We start from the raw sequence: 9757 nt of genomic DNA on the forward strand, positions 1-9757 counted from the left end.
ATTTTCTGAAAGTGAATTAAATTATAGCCCAAGTGTTGTTATTTTATAGTTTGTCAGTATTTATTTGTAAACAGCAATATGTATTACTAACCTTATTTCCTCATATAATTTCCCCCCTCATTTGGTTGTGCAGCAGTTCTTTTGGCATTGTCAGAATTGACTAGTGAGTGAGAACTGGAGGGAAGAGAATGACAGGAAAAGAGGCATAGTTAAAAAAGAGACTGTGAGAGATGTCAAAGGATCACACAATGGGTTATTGAAGTAAAAAGCAAGACTTCTTGCTAGTTTTCTATCAAAAAAGTTAAAATAGGCCTGGGCTGAGGCAAAGGGTCAAGGTCTTTCGTAGTTAAACTAATCCATACGTCCTATCTCTTAATAAGATAATTAAAAAAAACAGGCAAGAATTTAAAAGCTAAATGAAAATAGAAAGTTGGCTTGAATTTATATTAAAAATGCTAATAGGCAAGAGTTAAAAATAAAAGCAATAAAAGTCAAGGAGTTGGAAGTTAAAGGGAAACTCATTGTATCCTCTGATCATAATGGTTTCCTCTGTGAATCTTTTACCCTACTCCTTGGTGTCAATGATTATATTGTAAGTTGTTTGGAGAAGTTTCTTATATGTTTGTAAAGTGCTTAGAACCTTCCTAAATAATAACAGTTTAATGTCTGGTGGAATTGAAGGCTTCTCATTTCACCCAGACAGAGCCTTCTGAACCTTCATTGGTTAAAGTAAAGTTGTTTTGTGTTTCGCCAAGCCCTCCATTCTGAATTGGTATTTTTACTCAGTTCAACTTTTTCTTGATTGCATGTAATAGTGGCTGTCACACAGCACATCAATTCCTAGCTGAGGGGACATCTATTGGCTACACAGTTTGACACTCTTCCATCTTTTATGGAGGCAGAAAGCCCTCTACAGTATTTCTGGCCCCTGTAAACTCACTAGAGAAGATGCCAATATTATACATACTCTAAGGTCTGATTCTACAAATATTTATACATGGAAGCAATTTTACAAATGGGAATAATCCATTGATGGCTATAAGAATAAAGGCTCGTGATTAAAATTACACGTGATTAAGTATTTATAGGATAAGGGACTACATTTTCCTCTGTGAAGCATTATCTGCTGAGGTGTGGGCAGTTTTATGATATTCTCTCTCTGTATACAAGGAATTTTCACACTAGAGCAAGCTTCAACAGAGAATATGTACACAATTTACTTAATTGGCCAGGTTCTTTCTTCTTGTGTGTGAATTGGATCTCATTTTCTCCTTGTTTCTTGCTCCATTAGTGAAGTCATTAATCCTGTTTTGTGACATCATTGTGTTGCCATAAAAGTATGTGAAGTCATAAATGCAACATTATGATTTCACTCCAGGATCAAGCAGAAAGAGAATCTGGTCTGAGGGGGAGAAATGGGTATCTGAAAAAGCACATATCTGAAATATAAGAGGGGAAGTAGGTACACTTATTATCAAAAGTCTTCTTCAGCAAGGAACCATTGTTAAAACTGTTCTGAAATTGTACAGGTCTTTAATATGAGATTGTCATGTCTGCATACGATGAGTCAAATGAGAAACAATCTTTTGCAAATACTAACCATATTCTTGTATTGTTTTTCTGCAGTGTTTGTTAAAGCTAAGTTTTATTTCAACCTATTAATATATCAAACACTATGCTACAGGTCAAAGGAAAACCACATATGTAAACCAAGTTACATCATGTAATAATTTCCGGAGTAAACTATCAGTGGTTGGTGAAAGATTTTCTCCTGCAAACTGCATTTAATATTTCACAAAACACTTTGATACAAGTGCAATATTTTTTCAAAGTTTTAAATAATGTTTTGGGGAAATATCAGTTACTTCATCTGTCACCAGGATCTTTAATGTTACTGGTTCTGTTTCTGTTTTACCATAGCAATGAACAATCACACTGCACTGCTCCAACTTACATCGCAGAAAATGTTAGTATTGCAAAGCACCTTTTTTTTCAGTCTGACTCATTAGCAAATCATTGACCTTTCATAAGGGAAGAGCTAACTTCTGAATTAAATGTAACACATTATCTTCGCTGCATGAAGAGTGGTACTTCTTGATTTAAAAATAAATCTTTAGTAGATTAATACCTCCATAGCAGAATGATGATAAAATTTCCAAAGCAAAATGGCAGGAAGACTAGGAAATATGATAAGGGGAAGTGCTTCTAAAAAAGACTAAAATATTAGTCTATGGTGGTTTCATTTATCCAGATAGACAAGAAAACAAATTGTAGAACCACCAAGAAATGAACAAGGAAAACAACATTTCAGAAAGTATTAGCATAATATAATATGATATACAGAATAATCTTGGGTTCTATGAAAAAAGAGTGCAACACTTTCGTATGGTTTTTGAGGAAACAAGATGAAGAAAATGTGCTTGGTCATTTTTTCCAAGGTTTTCTTCTTATCTTAACTCTTCCAGGTTTGGAGGGGTTTATGGTTTGGGTTATCACAAATAGTAAACTTTGTTTCACTTTTAGGAAACTCTTTCATCTTCAGAAATAAAATTGGGAATCTAATTTTATTGAATTTAGAAGCTCAGAAAAATATATATATAAATTTCAGAGTACACTGTAGATTAGTGGGTTTTTTTTAAAAACAATGTGTGTATAGGCAGAGATCCTAAAGTTACCTTTAATTACAATCAAAATTAAAATCAAATTTAAAGTTCTGCTTAGAAGAGGGGAGGGGGGTCTTTCACTGTAGCAATCAACCAATTAAACTTCTGAGTTCATGTCATATTATACAGAATTGTATGGAAATACAGGGGGTGCGGTTGGGGTTCTGTTACCATTTGAGTGACTGTTTCAACAAACAGGGAAAAAAAACAAATCAGAACTTTATGTTCCTAGAATTTGTTATGGCTATGAGAGGACTCCTGTATGAAATCCACTGTGGACAATGGCAAGCAGCTTTAATGTACTGCTTCACTGGTCAGATAATGTAGTAATGGGCACTGCGGAAAAAAATTAAGTGGCCACTGTGTCACAAAAATATATGACATTGTTGCTGTAGATTTCTAAGCAAGTGCTTTAAACTCCATTCCATGATCAAAAACTAAATATGTACTGTACAGAACATATTCCGGAACTTTTTTGGGGGGGTTGTTTGGTTGTATTAGTTTATCACCAGTATTAATATTTTTCCTGATATTTGAAACACTTTGGAGGAAACAACTTTTGTATAATGGCTGAGATCTATTACAAGCCAATTAAATTAGTTTTATTTCTGTTGATTTTGAAGACAAATCAATTAAACACTCATTCATTCCTTTCCCAGCATAATTTCACAAACTTGTTTCTGAACAGGTCTCCTGTGTCTAAGTGGCTATAACAGAAAAAGACATTTTAAACAGATGTGCCATTTGGACTTTGATACGTTTGGAGTCTGGGAGGACAAAGACCCAAGAAAGGATTTATTGCTTTTCTATTCTATTTCATGTTCTTTTTCTATTTTTCTTATTATTATAAAGCAATATCCAGAGGCACTTTTTTCTTTAAGAAAAATAAAGTTCACATTCAGAGTTGAGAGTAAAGTTAACGTTTCTTCAGGTAGATTTTTAAAAGAATATTGTCAAGCTTGTTAGACCTAAGAACTGACTTGCCATGATATTGGGGCCATATTGAAATTTTTGTTCTCTGGATTATTTTAAATTTAATTTATTTCTTTTTTGCATCAAACATTCCACATTGCCCTGTGTAAAATTTTGCCTGACTCCCATTTTAAGAGTCAGTTTCAGTTTTTTTCAGTTTCTTTTAACTTTGCCAAACTGTAACCATTTGAGCTGAAATTTTACATGCTGGCTGTGCAAGTTGGGCTGAATTTTTTGGAAAATTTCAGCTAAAATTGTTTAGCTGTTTCAAAGACTGGGCTAGGGATAAATACGTGGATTACCCATATTTTAAAAAAAATCTGGCAATCTTTTCTTTGAACAGCTCTAGCGCCCCCCTTCCTCCCCCTTCCCTCCCCAATGCTTGGAGCAGGGACTTAAAATTTGATGGGGAGTGGTTTTAGTGTCAGGGATATGCCTTTTGTCATCTCCATGAAAATCTGCACATATTTGGCCAAGCTGTAAACTCAAGTTATAAAAGAGGCAGGGATCCTGTGGCAAAACTAGTGTGCAATCATGTGCTTAAAAACTCTCATAATGAATATGCACACGGGAACTGAATTAAGGTTGCACGGTGCTTGAGTTTGCAACCTTAATATTCTTTTAATGTAGTTTTTTTGTGTGCAATTATTTTAAAAGTAGATTTTTAGACTTTTAGTGAACTTACTTACTTGTGACTTAAATGGTACTGAACCAACCCGTGCCCATGTGATCTGTGATGTGATAGCAATCTCTGTCATAAGGTGTGAGTCTTGTCTTATTTTTCTTTTATCTAGTCTTATAATCTGCTGCTGTTTGCCTTCCTGCTCCCTCCCTCTCATTGTTTATTTGCTTGTCTTTCCTCTCTTCTCTCTGCTCTGTTTTCTTCCTAATGCTATTATCTGGTGTGTATTTTTAAAAACCAATTTTAAATGGTTATTTCGGAGCCTATCACCATAATATCTAAGCAGTCCTTTATCTTTTAGGCTCATGGTTTAGTAAAACATGACTTTTTCCCTCACTGTGTTTCTATAAAGTGTGTGTGTGTGTGTGTGTGTGTGTGTGTGTGTGTGTGTGTGTAAAGAAATGGTTGTGATGTAATAAATGGTCATTATTATATACGAGTACATTTTGTCTTTGTGTAGATTCCATATTTTTGCCAAATCATGACAAGCTGCATTACATTTGTGTGCTCTTGTAGTTAGCAATTGAGAAGCACAAGACTGTGAGTATAGAAGTGACTTATCTGATCATGAGACGTTTGTAGGGGAAAAGAACCTTATCCATGTCATTACTTGTTTACTCTTTCAAGAATAGCTTAGCTTTGAACAGGAACTTCATTTGGCATAGGTTTTTGGACCGTTATTAAAAGGGGATCATGTTGCTTTTCCTACCTGAAATGGAATAAACAGAAGCTGCCATAAATTAAACGAAGTAAACAAACAATGTAATGTAGTATGAATGTTCCGTACATCAGTAAATTCGAGTATTTTCCAGGATTTCATAGAGAGTATCTTTTGAGGCAGCAGTGCGCCTAATAGGTCAACATAAGTACATACTCTTCCTTCTTCCCTATGTATAAACAACTAAAGCAGCCCAGGAAGCAGTTTTAGATTTAGATGATTTGGAAGGGTATTTGGAGTTGGCAGTTGTGTCCATTTTACAGAAGTGATAGCAGTACCTTTTGTGAGGCATTAGGTACTGCAGTTAGATCTGTGAATAGGTGGAATATAGAGCATCCCATTCTGATCAGATTTTCTCATAGCGTCTCCAGCCAGGAAACAATCTAGTGTATTTTTCAACCCTCATCTCATTCTTTTCTTTCTGTAGCTTTTCTGCTCCAGTTTGGAGGTATGCCTTTTAGTCCTTTTGGGTAACCTCAGATATTGGTCACCTTTTTAATGGTGTTACTGATTGATCCAGAGTCGGCTTCTAGCTTCTGTATTTTATGGTAATGGGACTTTTATCCTTAGTTCAGCAAAACTCCCATTAACTTCAGTGGGAACTTTGCTTGAATCACCAACTCTAAGCATTATAATGTTTTTGCAGTTTGATTCTTTCATGGATTAGGCAGCTAAATAGAATTCAAAGAGTTTTTCACTGTTTTGTTTCACAGAACTATATAAGGTATAATACTCCTATCATTTAGTCATCTTTGAAACATCCACTTCTGTTGTTGTTTTATTTCCTGGTCCCAAGGGTATATTGTGCTGACTGATTCAATACCAGGACTGGGTTACAGTGTTGTATCTTTCTTCTTTTGGAATAGTCCATTTTGGGTGCATTCCACATGTAATGCTTTTACCCATCTCACTTTGATTCACTCACAGCCAGGCTCCCACTTCCTCAGGGTGATTAACATGAGTTTATCCAATTTGATGGGTCACACTGTGTGCATATTACATGCTGTAAATCCCGTTACTGATTTGGCAAACAAAGGAACTTTGTAGAAAAGAGTGCAGCTGGTGCATTTCAATAAATCCCTGAATTTGGACGGAGGGATTATAATCACAGTTGGAGTTGCTGAATATATGAGTTGTTTCTCTATCCAGTGAAGTTCTGCAGCATAAGATAGTGAGTCCCATGCCCAATTCTCCTAAACAACTTTAACATTGTCTCAATAAATCTCAGATTTGTATCTAATAAACAAACAGGATTTTGCTGGTTAAAAGTGTACCCCAGGCTTAAGCACAGATATTCCTGATTAGAATTGTGGAAATATGACAGTTTCCCACTAATTTCCTGTAGGTGGTAACGAGTTAATTTTTATCTGGAAACTGCATAGTATGAGATCTACTATAAGGGGGAAAGTACACTTTGGACTGGATAAAGTTTTTCCTTTGTTACCTCACTTTTAGAGTTGAATTAAGGCAAACTTGTATAAAACCAGTTACCTCTATTCAGAAAAATCACTGTTCTATAGTAAGGGAGATTTTATCTTTACCATATCAAAGGTGAAAAAGCTTAATTGGGGGGAGGGGGGGTGTATATTATTTTTCCATTCAAAAATGTTTCTTTGGACACTAAAAACCACAAATTACTTCAACATTTTTATAAACAGTGTAAAATTGTAACCTACTGTATAACCCTTTAAACTGGGTCTGTTTCCAAGTCGAACTGTGCCATTTTGTTGCGTACCTGAAATTTAAAAACCCACCCGAGGAAAATGCAGTATGGTGATGATTGTTGTTGAGCATTTGCAAGTGCGGTTTTCTATTAAAATGACAGACCGGACTGAATCCTGCATATTCCAGTAATCTGCTTAGAGCAAGGACAAGAGTAGGAGAGAATCTTTCTTTCCCTTCAGATGAGGTGCAATAGCATTTATGCTTAAACAGAAGGCTTTCCCTGCTCATTAACATGGTGGAATAGGGCCTTGCTACCTTTCATACCCTTTGTTTTAAAATAGAAAGTTTGAGTGGTAGCTTCTGCAAGTCTGTGGCTGCAGAAAACTAAATAAATAAAGAAACCCTCTTTCTTCATTAATGTTGCCCTACCACAGGATTCTGACTACTGTCATCAATGCTTTGGACACCTAGATCTTAAAACTCAAATTCTTACAAAGCAGAAAAGAAAAATCTCAGATTTTCTTTAGAGGGATATTTAATCTGGTTCCTCCATTAAAAAGTAAGGTGTCAGTATTTTATGACTGTTGTTGAACTGGTTTCTTAACACATCAGAGTAACTAAATTTTCTGCAGTAACCCCTTCCTCCTACATTATCCTCTAAATAAAGGAAAACTTAATTATTTCTGGCATTTAACCCATTTTCTTATGACCCCCTACATATTTGTTTAATATACACCAGAAAAGGATTACTACACAATTGTTTTATGGTTGAAGGGCATTTCCTTTACAAAAGCTGGGTTAGCATTTTGTTCGCTTTCATAAATCTAAAAAGGGGAGGGGCTGGCTACTAGTGACTTGTTCTAGAGCTAAGGAAATTAAAACAGCTTTTAAAAAGCTACCCTATTATTTACCTGTTTTGGACTTGACAAACTGCTCAACCAGGAGAAAATATGATTGTTGTAAACTTAGGCCCAAATTCTGGTCCTGTACCCTCAAATGCAAGCAGATTCCCTAGATTTGGATCGTATGCTTCTGTGGCCCAAGTTCTGCTCATTCATACCTGTGCTTTTATTCTAAGACCTGAAAGGTGCTTAATGTTTCCTTTCAAGAAGAATTTAAAGGGGAAGGCACTATGCTTTAATTCAAAAACAAAATGAGGCACTGAGGGAAGTGCAGGGATAAAAACAGCTCTTTTGTGCTGGGTCATTTCCATTCTGAGCTCAACACACACACGTTTTTCACTATGAGAACCTATTATTGATTATGATTTTACAAGCTTAAAATAAAAGCTTTTCACTGAACTTATTGAGGTTGCTTCTGGAGGTTGGCTCTTACAGGGAACCAGTCAGAAATAGTGCTGCAAACCAGCTGTTTATCTGTACCTTCCTGTGCTAAGTTTCAAGTTCTATTTTTCTTGTAGAAGTCAGACATAGGATAGCACTACAGGAACTTAGAGGTGGAACATCATCTCTGTGTTCCTTGGATTGGCTGTAGTACCACTACATGGGTGAATGTTGGGAAAAAATGTAAAAGTATCAAATTGAGCAGTAAGTTTGAATAGTTTAAGCTGAGTAGCAATGCATGCTGAAAAGGGGTAATTCTGATGCACTTAAAGAATCTCCATTTGTTACTGTGCCATGGGCAGTATGTGTCTTTTTCACTCACCAGTTAAGTTTTCCCTTTGTTAGTGTTCAGTCTTTCAGATTGAATACTGGCTTATACTTCACAGCAGGGTATCAAACTAAGCCTGAGCTTTAGGAGCATGTTTACCTCTCACTGAATGGAAGAGGCAATAATTCATTTTTTCCCCCTAGGCATACTCACCTCAGAAACAAGGGTTGGAAGTTTTCTCATAGCATGCATACTCTACTTATTGATTTGGCAAATGAATATTGCATCATAACGTGTACTATAATTTTTTTCCTGGAACTAAGTTGTCAAATTGGTGTTTCTACAGCAGGAAACTTTGACACAAACTACACAACTTATGCTGCTTTGGAAGAAAGATTTTAATTTATTATGCCTTTATTTAGTAGGCAGTTCTCAGAGTTTAGATTTGCTACAGTGCTGTGCTTGTAAAGCACTAAGCCTTTGGAAATATTGAATCAGAAAAGCCTTGTCCACTAGGAATAGCTCTATTTGCTGTCTTAGATACAATGGCCTAGTGTAGAAATTCAGTTTCCAAAAAAAAAAAAATCTCAAACACCAATTGTAAACTAAATGTCTAGGGGTGTGCCTTAAGTACAGTGAAACTAAAGGATTTTTTTTTTTTTGCCTCTTAGATTTTCATAAATGAAGGACCAAGGACTAGGTCCCAACTCTTTTTACAAAGAGATAGTGAAGTCAAGCTCTGTATCATGTATGTGCTAAACCAGTTTTAGCCATCTTCTAACCTCCATTTGTTTTCACCAAATAGTAGGATGACAAAATAGAACCTATTGCTTGCTAAAATGACATCGGTTTCTGAAGTATTGTTAATCTAACTATGCTCTAAAGGCATCAGTATTGGTAGCAGACATTGACAGCTTTAGAACGTCTCTTGCTGAATGAACGTAGTGTAGTGTACGGTTCAGAATACTTAGTGTAAACTTTTTCTTCCCCTACTTTGTTAATGGATTCTTCAGTGGTATTGGCATGAGGATGAAGATCAGAACTATAACTAGCTTATCACTGTATTCATGTTAAGGTAAAGTACTGTTTAAGTGGGAAAATACAAAATGCATCTAAAAGTAGTATTGCATTGCAAAAAAAACTAAAGATTTAAAAAAAATCAAATTGTGATTTATGACCTCTCTGAAGTCAGGAAAGAAACTTAATGAGGTTTAGTTAATGAAACAAAGCATACAGCTACTAGCAGGCTGTAGCCTAATGTGGAGAATTAATTTTTGGAAGCATGAAAGAAAAAAATCGTCATTCATCTTAATTTGCCCCTCCACAATGTAGGTGTAGGTTATATTATGGAAAAAGCATAGGGATTCTCTTGCTTAAGATTTAGTGTACAGAATGGTAGTTAAATAGAAGTGACATCTAGAAATTTAGTTTTGATACCTGCTGTTT

At 35.5% G+C, this 9757-nt stretch overlaps 1 protein-coding gene across 1 annotated transcript in view; it reads left to right on the forward strand.

Moving 5' to 3' along the window:
• TXNDC11 (thioredoxin domain containing 11) overlaps positions 1 to 9757 on the forward strand; it is a 102328-nt gene that overhangs the window by 90029 nt on the left and 2542 nt on the right. The gene's annotated exons all lie outside the window — the stretch shown is intronic.

Source organism: Terrapene carolina, unplaced genomic scaffold (genome assembly GCF_002925995.2).
Source record: "Terrapene carolina triunguis isolate 2854851 unplaced genomic scaffold, T_m_triunguis-2.0 Scaffold93, whole genome shotgun sequence".
Taxonomy (NCBI): Eukaryota; Metazoa; Chordata; order Testudines; family Emydidae; genus Terrapene; species Terrapene triunguis.